Consider the following 17,732-nt stretch of genomic DNA (forward strand, 5'->3'; position numbering starts at 1 on the left):
ACTTCCAGCATGCCTGGGAATGCTGGCACTTCTAGTATTGTAAGTTCTGCAGGCCCCCATTTTTCAGGCCTTTATGCACGGGTCTCTAAACTGTGGCACCCTAGATGCAGCAAAAGTAAAATTCTTAGCATGCACTGACAGACCGTGGCTGATGGGAGTAGTAGTTTTGCAACAGCTGGAGGTGGACTGGTCTTGAAACCCAGAGTTAGGTAACAAACCCGTAGTGTTTTGCAACCATTCTGCCTCCAGCTGGTTATTTTCTGTTGAAAAGCCTGTGGCGTGCAAAACACAACCCAAAAACTCCACCCGGTGCAAGGAAAAATTTGCACACACCTAAAGAGTGACATCACAAAAAACTGCGACGGTTGCATACGTCAGTGGTCCTCCGAAAAGGTCCCGTCTCTGACCCCCCGGGGCGTTAGGCTCCTGACAGGGAAAAGAGTTAGCAACGCATATCTCCCCTATACGTGTATCCTGTGTTGTTAATAATATATTCATAATTATGCAAATGATAATGGCTGCTATATTTATGTAAAAAAGGTGGCGACCGAAATGGCAGGATATAAAATCTGTCATGTTACCCCTGTCATTGATTAATAAGGCGAGAATGCTTCCAATTGTTGAATAGCATACATTTACGTCATATATCCATAAGGCTGTCAACAAAAGTATTACAATATACTTTGTTCTTCATCTTGCAGAAGTTCCTGGAAACAGGATACGATGAGCTGCGGAGGCAGCAAGAAAAACAGGGAGTTATAAGCTCCCTGATTGAGGAACTAGGCGAAGAACACACTCGCATGGCGATCCTCAAAAAGTGGTCCGACCTGAAGAGGCGCCAGATGAACCGGGTCAGGCGTATCCGGAATAAATATCATCCTGGTAAGTTATTGGTCACAGTTATGTTTTTTTTCCCCTAAAGTGTATTTTGTGCGTGTACTCGAGAGAGGAGCCGGACTGCAGGAGTTGGGAGTAGGCAGGCCTCCCCCAGAGGTAATCTGCCACCTTTCTCCATGCCCCGGGTGGCAATGGCGGGTGTGAGGGGGTCCTCCCACACAGACCGTCCTACCTGCTCCGCTTCGAAGCCCAACGGGGCAGAGGGACTCCCTATAAGGGAGTGAGAGGATTTGCCCGCTCAACCAGCCCCGTTAGTCCTTCGCCTCTCTTTTTAGAGACCGCATGGTCAGAGTGCGTGCATGTTAACCCAATTGCGAGTGCGTGTGTAAGTGTGGTGGTTTTTGTGGGAGGGAGGTGGGCATACTAAGCGCAGGCTTACCTCGCATAGCACACCCACCGGGGGCCGAGCTGAGACCACCAAACTCAATTCACATGTAGCCGAGAGCGGGATCCGAACCCCTAGCTGCAGAGGTGAATGGCTTGTCAGCGCAGTGGCAATCGCGTTGAGCCAGCCCGGGTCCCTTGGGGACAGTTATGTAAGGTCATATGTAATTAATGTAAGGTCAGATGTTGTTAACCAAGACGCCATGTTGTTGTAACATATATCACCACCAGCCAAGGTATTCATAGTACTGTTGGAAAAAAACATGGGACAGCAGACAGGAACACAGAAGTTATGTGGGAACATACTTTTCCCATTGCTTTGCATGGGACTTTAAACAAAAAGCCCGACCCTCACCAATGGGGTTAGTTAAGGGATAAATTAACGATCCTATACTTTAAGTGGACGTATAGATAACATGTGACCAAGTGTTATCGAAATATCTACAGCTGTTATGAAATAACATGTATTTCCCATAGAGTTGAATGGGACTTTAAAGAAAAACCCTGACCAAGGCAAATGGGGGTGGGTAAGGGTTAAACCACCAATCCTATATTTGTGGCTGACATATAAGTAACCTGTGTGCCAAGTTTCATGTAAATATCTTTAGCCGTTTGGACGTGATGGTGGAACATACATACATACATGCACACACACGTTGAGTTTTATATATATAGATTCCCACTAAATTCCTGTGTTAGGCGTGGGGTTGTTATAGTAATCCTGTGTACTCCATCAAGTCCTTTTTTTTAACATGAGATCGTCTGAACAAAACAAAGGAGACAAAAACAGCTCATTTTACCATGGTGGCAGCCCAGCTCACGCTCAGTCCCCTGTAGTGCCCACAAGACCATTTAATATAACATTGTCCCATTGGTTAACTGTCTATATAAATTAATTTGTATTCATATACAATACAGTAGAGTACACAGAATTTGCATACGTCATTAGAAAACATTTTTATAATATATGAACATTGTGTTATTATAGGAGCTCCGCTACCAACTGTGCGCCCCAAGCGCACAAGGCGACAGGCCGCAGAGGAGGAGCAGGAGGAGGATGTGGAAGAGGAGGAGAGGGATGAGGAGGAGCAGCCAGGGCCATCCACATCACCACCCCCAGTTCCTGTGGAGGAGCAAGAGGAGGAGCTGCACCCCCCCCGAAACTTCTGGTGGAGTAGTGGGTGACGAGGAAGAGGAGCAGGATGAGACGGTTAATTTTACCATCAATCAGGAGGGTAAATATGTGCACAGAGATTAATAAAATTTCAACAATAAAATGTAGCTCTAAAAATGGACAGCATTTAAAGCAGGGCTGTGGAGTCGGTAGATAAATTTTTCGACTCCGACTCCTCAGTTTTATGTACTTCAGACTCCGACTCCCCGACTCCCCGACTCCGACTCCTCTGTATTAATATGCGAATGTATTTTATAGATTCCTTGAGGGAAAGAAACGCAAACTACCACAGGACTACTGGCTGGGAAGCCAACAGTCTACTGTATTGCACAGTTTAAGCAAAAGACAAACACAATGAAAACAATCAAGTGACTGGATAGTAGCAGCAGGCTTAAACATCAGGAACATGATCTTTAACAGTTCAAAAATACAGACCACATTATTTGGCTGTTTTAGAACAAAAACAAAGCTTATCTATAATGAACCAAAAAAAAAAAATGAAAACCTAGAAATGGTTTATATTAATCTTGAAATGTAGTTCTAGGCTTAGCAAATGCAAATAAATGCAATGTAGAGTTCTAAGGAAGAGAATTGCCTCTGCCAGATCCTCTTTCATAGAGTCTCTTAAGTCAGACTTTATTATTTTTATGGCTGAAAATAATCTTTCGTAACGGTCTTTGAAATCCAAATGTTTTTTTCTTATATCCTAACAGTTCTAAAAAAGCTAGAGGGGAAACAAGCTGCCATGAAAAACCTGACGCAGAGAGTAATGGCAAATGAGCAGCAGATACTTTTTTTGATGCGCCAAAATCAACAACTGGTGCAACAACTGGCGAAAAACATGGATGAGGTGACAGAGCTTCAGAAGTTAATGTCCTAATTTTTTTTTTTTTTTTTTAATAAAAAATGTTATATTTTGCAAAGGTTTCATTTCTTATTGAAATTGTTAGTTTTTTAAACACATCTAACTTCACATCTAACACATCAACATCAACATCAACACATCTAGCTTAATAATAACCAAAAACATTTTATACTATTACTAGCTGAATACCCGGCGTTGCCCGGTCTTCCTATCTTAACCTTTTGGGGAGGAAAATCATAGTAATATAAATATACCCATCTTTTATATAAGGGTGTTGGTAAGGGTTAATTTAACTGTTATATATTTTTATTTGGCATATAAGTAATATGTATAGCGGGTATTATTGAAATATCTCCAGGCGTACAGAAGTTATGTGGGAACATACATTTTCCATTGATTTGCATGGGACTTTAAAGGAAAACCCCGACCCTCACAAATGGGGGTAGTTAAGGGATAAATTAACTATCAGTGGTATCAGTGAACAGCAGTGGTAATAGGAGTATATATAGAGTGGGAATTAACTTTTTACATAGGTGTCTTGACTGAGCAGCAGCAGCAGTAGTAGTAGTAGTAGATACAGAGTCATATCACTTGGGCAGGAGGTGCCATGATGAACAGCAGTGGTAATAGGAGTATATAGAGTGTGAAATAACTGCTGACATAGGTGTCTTGACTGGGCAGCAGCAGCAGCAGAAGCAGCAGTAGTAGTATTAACAGTAGTAGTTGATACAGAGTCATATCACATGGGCAGGAGGTGCCATGATGAACAGCAGTAGGAATAGGAGTATATAGAGTGTCAAATAACTGCTGACATAGGTGTCTTGACTGGGCAGCAGCAGCAGCAGAAGCAGCAGTAGTAGTATTAACAGTAGTAGTTGATACAGAGTCATATCACATGGGCAGGAGGTGCCATGATGTACAGCAGTCTTAATAAGAGTATATAGAGTGTGAAATAACTGCTGACATAGGTGTATTGACTGGGCGGCAGCAGCAGCAGAAGCAGCAGTAGTAGTATTAACAGTAGTAGTTGATACAGAGTCATATCACATGGGCAGGAGTTGCCATGATGTACAGCAGTCTTAATAAGAGTATATAGAGTGTGAAATAACTGCTGACATAGGTGTATTGACTGGGCGGCAGCAGCAGCAGAAGCAGCAGTAGTAGTATTAACAGTAGTAGTTGATACAGAGTCATATCACATGGGCAGGAGGTGCCATGATGAACAGCAGTAGGAATAAGAGTATATAGAGTGTTAAACAACTGCTGACATAGGTGTATTGACTGGGCGGCAGCAGCAGCAGAAGCAGCAGTAGTAGTATTAACAGTAGTAGTTGATACAGAGTCATATCACATGGGCAGGAGGTGCCATGATGTACAGCAGTCTTAATAAGAGTATATAGGGTGTGAAATAACTGCTGACATAGGTGTCTTGACTGGGCAGCAGCAGCAGCAGAAGCAGCAGTAGTAGTATTAACAGTAGTACTTGATACAGAGTCATATCACATGGACAGGAGGTGCCATGATAAACAGCAGTAGGAATAAGAGTATATAGAGTGTGAAACAACTGCTGACATAGGTGTATTGACTGGGCGGCAGCAGCAGCAGAAGCAGCAGTAGTAGTATTAACAGTAGTAGTTGATACAGAGTCATATCACATGGGCAGGAGTTGCCATGATGTACAGCAGTCTTAATAAGAGTATATAGAGTGTGAAATAACTGCTGACATAGGTGTATTGACTGGGCGGCAGCAGCAGCAGAAGCAGCAGTAGTAGTATTAACAGTAGTAGTTGATACAGAGTCATATCACATGGGCAGGAGTTGCCATGATGTACAGCAGTCTTAATAAGAGTATATAGAGTGTCAAATAACTGCTGACATAGGTGTATTGACTGGGCGGCAGCAGCAGCAGAAGCAGCAGTAGTAGTATTAACAGTAGTAGTTGATACAGAGTCATATCACATGGGCAGGAGGTGCCATGATGAACAGCAGTAGGAATAAGAGTATATAGAGTGTTAAACAACTGCTGACATAGGTGTATTGACTGGGCGGCAGCAGCAGCAGAAGCAGCAGTAGTAGTATTAACAGTAGTAGTTGATACAGAGTCATATCACATGGGCAGGAGGTGCCATGATGAACAGCAGTAGGAATAGGAGTATATAGAGTGTCAAATAACTGCTGACATAGGTGTATTGACTGGGCGGCAGCAGCAGCAGCAGAAGCAGCAGTAGTAGTATTAACAGTAGTACTTGATACAGAGTCATATCACATGGGCAGGAGGTGCCATGATGAACAGCATTATTAATAAGAGTATATAGGGTGTGAAATAACTGCTGACATAATTGTCTTGACTGATCCAGAGGAGTCATGGGAGAAAATCATGTGGTCAGATGAGACTATAATATAACTTTTTGATCATAATTTCACTAACCGTGTTCGGAGGAAGAATAATGATGAGTACCATGCCAAGAACGCCATCCCTAATGTGAAGCATGGGGGTGGTAGCATCATGATTTGGTGGTGTTTTTCTGCACATGGGTGACTGCACTGTATTAAGGAGAGGATGACCGTGGCCATGTATTGCAAGATTTTGGGCAACAACCTCCTTCCCTGAGTTAGAGCTTTGAAGATGGGTCGAGGCTGGGTCTTCCAACATGACAATGACCCAAAGCACACAGCCAGGATAACCAAGGATTGGCTCTGTAAGGAGCATATCAAGGTTCTGGCGTGGCCTAGCCAGTCTCCAGACCTAAACCCAATAGAGAATCTTTGGAGGGAGCTCAAACTCCGTGTTTCTCAGCGAGAGCCCAGAAACATGACTGATGTAGAGAAGATCTGTGTGGAGGAGTGGGCCAAAATCCCTCCTCCAGTGTGTGCAAAGCTGGTGTAAAACTACAAGAAAGGTTTGACCGCTGTAATTGCAAAGAAAGCCTACTGTACCAAATATTAACATTGATTTTCTCTGATGTTAAAATAGTTATATTCAGCACTGTAAATACATCAGGTCCGGGGCTTCATCAGGGAATGCATGGCAAGGGACCCTTCAGCGCCCTGAACCGACGACGGGTGCCAGAAAGTCACCGCCGATCCAGGACTCATTCATCTTTATGAATGTGAGTCTGTCCACGGAGTCTGTGGACAGACGGGTCCTCTTGTCCGTGACCACCCCACCTGCCGCGCTGAATGTCCGCTCAGATAGTACGCTGGAGGGGGGGCAAGACAATAACTCCAGCGCATACTGAGCGAGCTCGCGGCAGGTGTCCAATCTGGCAACCCAGTACTCCATGGGGTCGTCGGTGCTCATACTGTCAGAAGCACCGACGGACGCCATGTAGTCTGCCACCATGTGGGCCAGCCGCTGGTGGTGACTGCTGCTGCTGCTGGTGCTGGTACTGGGTCGCTCGGTTTGGAAGAACATCCTCATCTCTTCCATTAGGTCCCCTGCTCGGCTGCAGCTGGGTGCAGCCACCTGCTGGGTGAGATGAGGGGGGACAACTGGAGGCCGGGGAGTTGCCTGCTCCAACCGTCTGACAATGGCTGCCTGCAGTTCCTCCATCCGGTGCTGCCTCCGGCTGGCTGGGATGAACTGCTCCAGTTTCCCCTTGCACCTGGGATCCAAAAGGGTGGCCATCCAGAAATCATCCCTCGTCTTGATGGTCTTAACCCGGGGGTCCCTCCTGAGGCATCTCAGCATGTGGGCAGCCATGGGGAAGAGCACAGCCCGCTGTGACTCCTCAATGCTGGCCAGGTGAATGAGGTGCGACTCTTCATCCCTGAGGCGCTGCTGGTCAAACTCAGACATGCCCAACCCCCGGACTATCGGTGCCCCCAACACCGGCTCTCCCTCCTGACCAGGCCCTGACTCCGGGACGACACCAGCAACCACCTCCTCCTCCTCTTCATCATCATCCTCCTCCTCCTCCTCCTCGTCCTGGCCCTGGTCTCGGTGGAGCATTGCTGACTCCTCCTGCTCCACCAAGGCACTCTCCCCAGCCTCGAGCAGGCGTTCTAGTGTCCTCTCCAGCATGAACAGTATTGGCAGCACGCTATTGAGGCCAATTTGCTCACTGCTGACCATCTTGGTCGCCTGCTTCGAAGGAGGACAACACTTGGCAGACCTGGTTTATCTGCCCCCACTGCGCACAGGCGATGAAAGGGAGTTGTGGTGAAGCCCTCTCAGTGCCTAGTTCCATCAGGTACTCCCTCACCGCCCTTTGCTGCTCCCACAACCTCTTCAGCATGTGGAGGGTGGAGTTCCACCGCGTCACACTGTCCACAATCAGCCTGTGAAGGGGCAGATTGTACTTCCGCTGCAATTTGGACAGGGACGCGGTAGCGGTTGGGGAGCGCCTGAAGTGGCTTGCAATCCTACGCGCCTTTGCCACAATGTCACTCAACCCTGGATAAGTGCGCAGGAACTTCTGCACCACCAGGTTGAGGACATGTGCCAGACAGGGCACGTGGGTCAGACTGCCAGCACTAAGGGCGGCGAGTAGGTTGCTGCCGTTATCGCAGACAACCATACCTGCCTGGAGCCTTCGGGGTGTCAGCCACTTCTGGACCTGAGCCTGAAGTGCTTTCAGGTGCTGTGGAAGTAGAGGTCTGGCTGCCGGTACCAGTACCTCTACTAGAGGGAGCGGGGGGGCATGACCTGCTGGAAAGAGATGAAGATGTGGCAGGGGCTGCTGTACCCTGCTCACTTGTGGTGGTGGCGCTGCTACCACCACCACGCTTCATCTCGTCATACACCGCCCAGTGGTTTATCCTCAGGTGCTGGTTCAGGGCTGTGGTACCCACCCGAGCCAAACACTTCCCTCTCTTCACCCTCACTTTACAAATCCGGCAGATGGCCACGGTAGGGTTGTCTGCCACCAGGGTAAAGTAATTCCAGACAGGTGACTTCAGCACCGCCCTCCTGTCAGATGGGGTGACGCTTACTTGCACCTGCTGGGACTCGGTGCGCACAGGTGGAGCTGCCTGCTGCTGCTGCTGCTGCTGCTGCTCCTCCTCCTGACACCTCCTGCTGCCATCACCAGTGGAGACCCTGACGATGGTCTCCCTGGTGGTGACCTGGCGCACCGTTTCACCAGGGTGCCTACCTTCCCCGTCGTCACTGACGTAGTGAGCCGACGCATCAGATGGCAACCATGATGGGTCACCCTCTTCGCCCCCAGAGATGTCAGACCAAGGGCTGAAATGTGTTGGTCTGAGGGAACCACCTGACATGGAGCCTCTAGCCTGGCTCCGCTGTCCCCTCACCCACGCCTGGGTCTGACTAGGTGCTGCTGTTTCCTGCACCAAAACAGCAGCACCAGTTTGAAGGGATGTCTCTGGGATACTGCCAGCAGGTATCCCATCCTCCTCATCCATCCCTTCAAAAAGGTCCTGACCATCAGGACAGAGCTGGAGGTCTGCCTGATGCATGGCCTCCCCCAAGAGATCCCTCTCACTGTCGCTGTCGAACAGTAAGATGCTGGACTCTTGGGGGCTGGGGGGGGGTAGTACAGGCACCGGTGTAATGGTGGTACTACTGTGAGTCGGGACCGACGACTCAGTGGCACTGCTGTGCCCCATGTAGTCCACCACTACTTGAGCCTGAGATGGCAATATCGGGCGGCTGCCCGATGGGAAGAACTCCCGGATCAGGCGTACTCCCCTTGCACCCGATCCTCTACCACTAGTAGGGGCACGAGAGGTACCCCGTGCTGGCAGCGATCCAGCACTGGGAGTAACTCCCCTACCCCTGCTGCCACGGCCACGGATGCCGCTCATTATTGCTGATATGTGTGTGGGGGGGGTAAACTTTATTGGGGGGGGAAAATGTGAACAAAATGTGTTTTTGTGTATTTTTTACAAGACAGGCACGCAGACAAAGACGTACACAGACAGCTACTAAACTATAAGAAAAGTAGTACACCAAAGACAAGGACTACAAAATTAAAGAAAAAAAAAAAAGCACTAAACAAACACTAACTTTTTTTTTTTTTTTTTTTTAAACACAAAACACAGACACTAAACACACACTAAGCTAAGCTAGATGAAATAAATGTACACTAACAGTGTGTACACTTACTACACAAAATTTAACTAAACTGAACACAAAACTTAGCTTTTATAAAAGCTCTTTAGGAAAAACTAAACAAAATGTGAACTGAGATGCCTATCAAATATCACTGAACAGCGAACCTGCAAGATCTAACAGTAACACAAGATGAACAAAACTTAGCTTTTAGAAAAGCTCTTTTAGAAAGCTCAGCAAAATGTGTTCTGAAATCTCTAGCAAATATCACTGAACAGCGAGGATTGCAGGATCAAACAGTAACACAAATGAAAAAAACAGCACAAAACAGCACAAAACGTAGCTTTGAAAAAAGCTCTTGGGTCTATTGCTTTGAAAAAAGCAGTTGATATACTGGAAAAGATCCACTGGAATCACTAAATAGCAATGCTGGTGATGATCTAAATCAATCAGGAACAAAGACACAGGAACACAGAAACAGCCTCCACACTCTATAGCCAGCTTCTGAATCTGCAATGAAATGGTGCTGGGAGTGAGCTTATATAATGTCCATGCAGGCAGGTTCCTATTGGTTGCTAACCTCTGACGAGTGTGGAAGGAGAACTCTGATTGGCTCTGATGCAAAAGGGCGGAGCAAATAATCGCGCAATATTCCTATTGCCGAATATTCGCATTGCGAATATTCGGCAATATAAAATGATCGCTTCAGCTACTCGGCCCAATGGCTCTAATCATACCAGCAATGCTTTCAGACGTCTATGGAGATCACTAGGATGTGATCTGTTTTAAAAATGAAACTGTAAAAATCGCTCTGATGCGGAAGATCGGGGCGAGGAAAGTAATCGCGCGATATTGCGTTTGCCGAATAATCGCATTGCGATCTTTCTGGAAAATTCAATGAACGCTTCAGCTACTCGGCCCAGGAACTCTAATGATACCAGCAATGCTTTTAGACGTCGATGGAGATATCTAGGATGTGATCTGGTTCAAAAAAAAAATTGTAAAAAATCGAATATTCGGAATTGCGAATATTCACCGCGAATTTCGAAATATAGCGCGATTTCTCGAATATGCTATATTCGAGTCGAATATTCGCAATGCGAATATTCGTGAGCAACACTACTCACCAACTGAGTTACTAGCAGAGTTGGTGAGCACACAGCAATTGTTTCCTTTTGATATATTTCTTTAAAACAATCTGTGTTTAGCATGCTTGCCTTTGAACAGCATTTGACACTTCTCACTTATTTTGGGAGAGTGCTTATCTCTCCCAAATTGTCCTTTTACCGAGCCTATTTACATAAGTATGTAGAGCCACAGAACGATATCTACTGAGTGTTATTAAGTATAAGTTTACTAAGTGTTGAATAATGATGTTGTGTAGCAAGAGCTTGTGGTAAAATTATATTATATAGGGAATAGTAGGTGTTGGGGCCTGCTAATATATACAAATAATAAATAAAGATGCAATAATGTGATAAATAAATAAAGATGCAATAGTGTGGTATTGAATGATAAGCCCTCACTCCTGTAAGTGCACGTGTTGTGTTTGTATAAGTACACAAGTGCATATATGAAAAATCAAGTGCATTGGTAAGTACACAGAAACATAAACAAGTGATTTGAAAAATAAAAGGAAAAAGTCACACGGACTAATTTATATATATTTATATATATATATATATATATATATATATATATATATATATATTTTTTTTTTTCCTTTTATTTTTCAAATCACGTGTTTATGTATATGTTTCTTGCAATGCACTTGATTTTTCATATATGCACTTGTGTACTTATACAAACACAACACGTGCACTTACAGGAGTGAGGGCTTATCATTCAATACCACACTATTGCATCTTTATTTATTTATCTATCACATTATTGGATCTTTTTTTTTTTTGTATATATTAGCAGGCGCCAACACCTACTATTCCCTTCTTTTCATGTGTATAGAACCTGCTGCAGCAAAAATTATACTTCTAAAGAAAAAAATGAGAGTACAATTCCGTTTAAAATGACCCACGGTTGCAGTTGCTGGCTATTAACCTCTTGGGACCCGCGCTATAGTCAAATGACGGCTACAGCGCGGATCCCAAAATCCAAGTGGACGTCAATTGACGTCCGCCCCTTTGCGCGTTCCCCGCGCGCGCTCCAGAGCGCGCAGCGGGGAACTGCTGTGCTGGCCGTGTCCCTTGGCCAGCACAGAGTGAGATCATCTCTCATTGCCGTTTTTCACAGAGACAGCGGTGCTGTCCATGGAGAGGAGACCGATCTGTGTCCCTTGTACATAGGGACATAGATCGGTCACCCCCCCCAGTCACCCCCCTTCCCCCACAGTTAGAACACTAATTAGGGTACACATTTAACCCCTTCCTCACCCCCTAGTGTTAACCCCTTCAATGCCAGTCACATTTATACTGTAATTAGTGCATATTTATAGCACTGATCGCAGTATAAATGTGAATGGCGCCAAAAATGTGTCAAAAGTGTCCGATGTGTCCGCCATAACGTCGCAGTCCCAATAAAAATCGCAGATCACGCCATTTCTAATAAAAAAAAAAAAAATTATAAAAAATAATAATTCTGTCCCCTATTTTGTAGGCGCTATAACTTTTGCCCAAACCAGTCGCTTATTGCGATTTTTTTTTTTACCAAAAATATGTAGAAGAATACGTATCGGCCTAAATTGAGAAAAAAAAATGTTTTTGTTTTTTTAAATTGGGATATTTATTATAGCAACAAGTAAAAAATATTGTATTTTTTTCAAAATTGTCGCTCTTTTTTGTTTATAGCGCAAAAAATAAAAACCGCACAGGCGATCAAATACCACCAAAAGAAAGCTCTATTTGTGGGGAAAAAAGGACGTCAATTTTGTTTGGGAGTCACGTGATGGGGACAAGGAGGACCTCATCCCCACAACGATGGTCTGTGGTTGTGGGGGTATGTGGACAGGGGGCTTATCATAAACTGGAAGCCCCCATCAACAAGGAGGTCCTCAGATCATGCCCCCCTATGTGAATAAGTATGGGGTACATAGACACCACGGCCCGGATTCACATACATTTATGCCACCGTAGCGTATCTCCTTTACGCTACGCCGATGCAGCGCAGAGAGGCAAGCACTGGATTCACAAAGCCAGTGCTGCCAAATCTGCGCTGGGTTTCCTAGGCATAAGCCGGCGTATGTGGAAGTGGGCGTGAGCCATGCAAATGAGGCATGACCCATGCAAATGATGGACTGAGTCTCAGACAGATACGTATAATGAACGGCACATGTGCCGTCCTGTGGACGCATCCCAGTGCGCATGCTCAGAATCACGTCAGAACTACTCCCTAAGATATGCCGGATCACTGCCTACGGTGTGAATGTAACCTACGCCTAGTCATATTCCCGTCCTACGTAAACTACGTAAAATACGTCGGCTTGTGTTCCCTGGTGCAGCCCTTTGCATGGATGCTGCTGGGTTAAACCTCCTTTATGGGGCATAACTTTACCCTGGACGTATGACTTTACGCGCACTGCATCAGACGGACGGAGGTTCACGAATCGGCGTATCTCCCTCATTTGCATATGTGAATAGAAAATCAATGGGAGTGCTAAATACGTCCAGAGTTGATATGCGCCCACGCTACGCCGGCGTAGGCAAGTTACATCGGTCGGATGAAGCCTATTTTCAGGCGTATCTTTCTGAGTCCGGCGCATAGATACGATGGCGCATATTTGCACTTACGCGGCATATCTGGAGATACGTCGGCGTAAGTGCTTTGTGAATCCGGGCCCATATTATTCACCAAAAAGTATAAAAAAGTAATAAAAACACAGAGACAGTTTTTGACAATTACTTTATTAAAAAAATAAAAAACAGTGTCTCCCGATGTAAATACATCATCAATCATGTTACCTGCCGCACACAAAAAAAAATGCTCCTGCCATCCACAAAGACCAACCACCTACTGCAGGTTCCACGGTTTCACAGTTCTTATATAGGTAAGGGGTGAAGCCACTTTGTGATGTCACCTGGTGGCACTGCCCCCTTGTGACATCATGGGCTGGTGAATGCTGCATCAGTGTTGTCACAAGGGGGGTGATGCCACCAGGTGACATCGCCAGGTGGCCCCACCCTTACCTATATAAGAACTGTCAAACAGAAGATCCTGCAGGAGGCGGTCGACCCTTGATTGACAATGGATTTACATTGGGGGACATTGGGGTTTTAATAAAGGAATTGTCAAAAAACGCGTCTGTGTTTTTATTACCTTTTGACGCTTTTTTTGGTGATTGGGTGGGGATACTCTGGGTGCCCCCTTGTTAAATCACGATAAAAAAAATCTGGTTTCATATTTTGATAAGCTTCCTGCCCGCATACCCCCACAACCACAGCCTAGGTGGGGACATGGTGCTTTGAGATGAGGAGACCTGCTCCAAAGAACCCACCCCCCCATGTTGAGGGCATGTGGCCTGGTATAGAAAAGATATAAAGCTCTAATGAGCAGATTGCAAATTTTGAGTGGCTGTGTAGGAATATTGCATCTGGAAATAAAAGGAAATGAGTGTCTTAATTCAGAGACTGAAAAGGGAAACATTAGCCATTTTGCACCACAGCTATTTAGTATTTTTGGTCAGGCCAGAATTTCTGAGGGAGAAAGCAAGAAAATTGCATCTAGAAAGAAAAAATCAGTGCCTATTTGTTTCAATTTTAAAGAAAAATGCGTAAAGATTTGCATCACAACTTTGAAGCTTTTATTGGATAGGCCGCAATTTCTGAGGGAGAGAGCAAGAAAATGACATGCAGGATTAAAAAAATGAGTGTCTTACTTTGGAGACTGAAGATTGGAAAAGGTTAGAGATTTGCACAATAGATATTCGGGGGAAGGGGAGGTTTCTATTTCTGAGTGACAGAATGGACATCTTACATCTAGAACTAAAAGTTTTATCATTTTTGTTTTAAATTGGAAGCATAAATTTGCACCACACTTTTCAGGCCTTCATTGGATAAGTGACAATTTATAAGGGAGAGAGTAAACAGATTTCATGAGCAATTAAATAAATGACTTCCTTTTTTACGAACTAAATAAAGTAAAATGCGACAGATTTGCTGCTAAGCATGTGATCCTTTTTGGTCAGGGCCCCTTTTTTGAGGGAGAGAGGCAGTAGACTGCAGCTAGAACTAAGAAATTATATTTTATTTTTTCCAGCAATGAATCAGGGTGGTTCATGTTATCAGATTTTCACCACAACTTTTTAGCCTGTTTAGGTAGGATACTATATGCTGGCCATAGAATGAGCAGATTGTATCGGGTGAGTTGTCTTCTGAAACAGCAATCCCCCATAAGTGTTCAATAGATTATACAAAGGCTTTAGGAAAAATTATGCCATGCAATGTTATTTATTTATTTATTTATTAAAATTCTTAAAAGTACAAAAAAGTACAAAACGCAGTCAGTTACCCGTAGGCCTCGATGCGCCGAGAACAACAATACAGCAACAACCAAAAAGACACACACAGGCAGCGGAACAGATCAAATTTAAAATAGTAGCAGATCAAAGAACTATAAAAACCTATGTAATTCCATAGGCTAGACTGAAAAGCTCAGTTTTTAAAAGCTTCCTGAACTTAAAAAGATCATTCTCAAGCCTTAATTTTAGAGGCAGGGAGTTCCAAAACTGTGCTCCCTGGACCGCACTCGTCCTCCCTCCGCATTTTTTCTTACGAAATTTAGGAATCACCAAAGTTTCCAAATTAGCCGACCTTAAGGTACGGTTGGGCACATACTTGGTGAATTTTTCCTGCAGGTACACTGGCCCCTTGCCATGGGTAGCCCTGTGCACCATGCATCCAGTCTTAAACAGAACCCGTTCCTTCACGGGTAGCCAATGCAGGCTCTCAGCGATGGCGTGATGTGGTCACGACGACCAACACCCGTGAGTAGCCTCGCAGCGGCATTCTGAATAAGCTGTAATTTGTGCATGATGTTATTAGGTAAACCCAGGTACAAAGCATTACAATAATCTAATCGACTTCCAATAATGGCATTGACCATGGAGATCTTATGCGATTCTTCAATGAAGCGAAAAGTCGACCTCAGGAGTTTCAAGTGGAAGTGACAAGAACTCACCACCTGGTTTACCTGTGGTCGTAGCGTCAATCTCTCGTCCAAGATGATTCCCAAATCCCTGACCTGGGTGACTGGCACTGGGACCGATGAAAACGAGTCCGGCCAGGTAGGGAAACCGCCCGACCATGGCTGATTGCATAAAACCATGCACTCAGTCTTGGAGCCATTGAGCATAAGATAATTGGCCCCCATCCAGGCTTGAATTTCCTCCAGGCAGGTGGCCAGAGTTATCTGTGCCCCCCCATCCCTGGGCAGAGGAATGTAGAACTGGGTGTCGTCAGCGTAGACATGAAAAGATAGGTTGTGGCGGCGGATGATATATAGCAGAGGCCTCAGATAGATGTTGAACAGGAGCGGCGATAACGCCGACCCTTGAGGGACTCCACAGAACAGGGGACTATCAGAAGAGCAGTGCAGTCCCAGCCTTACTCTCTGAACCCTGTCCAGCAGAAATGAGGTCATCCATGCCAATGCTATATCATCAATGCCTGCCACAGTCCCTAATCGATCAAGCAGTCTAGAATGATTGATGGTATCGAATGCTGCCGACAGATCCAGCAATACCAAGGCCGAAGCCTCATTTCTGTCCAGGGCCCAGAGTAGATCATCCTGGACTTTGGTCAAGGCGGTTTCAGGACCTCTTCCTGGTCGGAATCCAGATTGAAAATCATCGAGAATGGAATTGGACTCGAGATGGGGCTGAATTTGCCACACTGCGGCTCGTTCCATGATTTTTGCCAGAAATGGTAGAGTTGAAATGGGACGATTATTGCTCAACACGGAGCGTGCCAGGTTAGCTTTCTTCAGCAGGGGAATAATCACCGCCCGCTTCAGAATACCCGGCACTGTTCCAGTGGAGAAGGAAGTATTTACAATGTCGGCAATAAAGGGGGCCAATGTCTCTGCGGCGTCCTTCACTAGTTGCGCAATGCAAGGATCAAATGATGAGGACGAGGCTCTAAGAGACTTGAGGATATTCAGAATATCTAAAGTAGAGACGTCTACAAAACTAGAGAATCTTGTACCTTCATAGATGGGACAATATTCCTCAATATCTACTACTTTGATATTGTTCCTAATAATTTCTATCTTTTCATTAAAATAATTTGATAAAATATTACAAAACTCTGGTGAAGCTTCTTCTTCCGGCTGTCTACATGCTGGATTAGCTAGATTTTTCGCAACTCTAAAGAGTTCAGCTGCTGCATTTTTAGCATTAGCAATTTTTTCAGAGAAAAACTGCTTTTTGGCAGTTTGTATCCCTAGTTTATAGTTCCTCAGGGCTGCGGTATATACCTCCTTGGAGGCGGGCACCGGATTTTTTCTCCACACTTTCTCCGCTGCTCTGCACTTCCATTTTAAACTTCTGGTCACCTGGGTAAACCAGAGGGGATTATTATTTGCTTGCCTAATGCAATGATTTCTCTTTAGGGGGGCTAAGTAGTCGAGCGCTTTTGTAATAGCCGTATTGAAAAAATTAATTTTCTCAGCTGCGACTTTAGTGGACTCAAACGATGCCTTATCAATATTCAACAGGAAGTGGTTACTAAAAGCCTTAACAGATATTTTAGTGAGATTTCTCGAAAATTTTGGAATACTGTTCCTATTAGGAACATGAGGTAACTTTTTGCGAAATTTATGGCTGTAATCAAATAATATTAATTTGTGATCACTCCATATAATCTCTTTCGGGGGATATACTTTCTCTATACATCCTGACTGGAAAAGCCAGTCCAGGGTGTGGCCCGCTTTATGAGTAGCCCCTATGACATCTTGGCTATAGCCAATGGAGTTTGCAAATGCAATCAACTGCTGGGCTTCCGAATTATTTACATCGTCAGCCCAGCAATTACAATCTCCCAAGACTATAGATTGGGCATATCGCAGGGATTGGGTCGTTAGGAGTTCACACATCTCCTCGCCAAACCTAGCTTTAGCGTTTGGAGGATGATAAATCACTGCCATTCCTATGGTTACTTCAGGGCTCAAGTTGCACTGCAGGAAAAGTGTCTCCATAGACGCATAAGAATCCTGCGTGCAAGTTTTTATAATTTTCAACTTAGCCTTGTATATGCAGGCAGTTCCTCCACCTCTCCCCGAGCTACGGTCACAAGATAGTAGCTTATACCCAGGCGGGACCAATTCGTCCAGTCTGGGCGGGGAAGCAGGAGAGAACCAGGTTTCCGTGATTAGCAGGTAATCTAAATCATACTCTAATAAGGTGTCATAAATGGCTGTCGCGTTTTTTACCGCAGACCGCGCATTAAGAA

The sequence above is a fragment of the Rana temporaria genome, chromosome 1 (assembly GCF_905171775.1).
Source record: "Rana temporaria chromosome 1, aRanTem1.1, whole genome shotgun sequence".
NCBI lineage: Eukaryota > Metazoa > Chordata > Amphibia > Anura > Ranidae > Rana > Rana temporaria.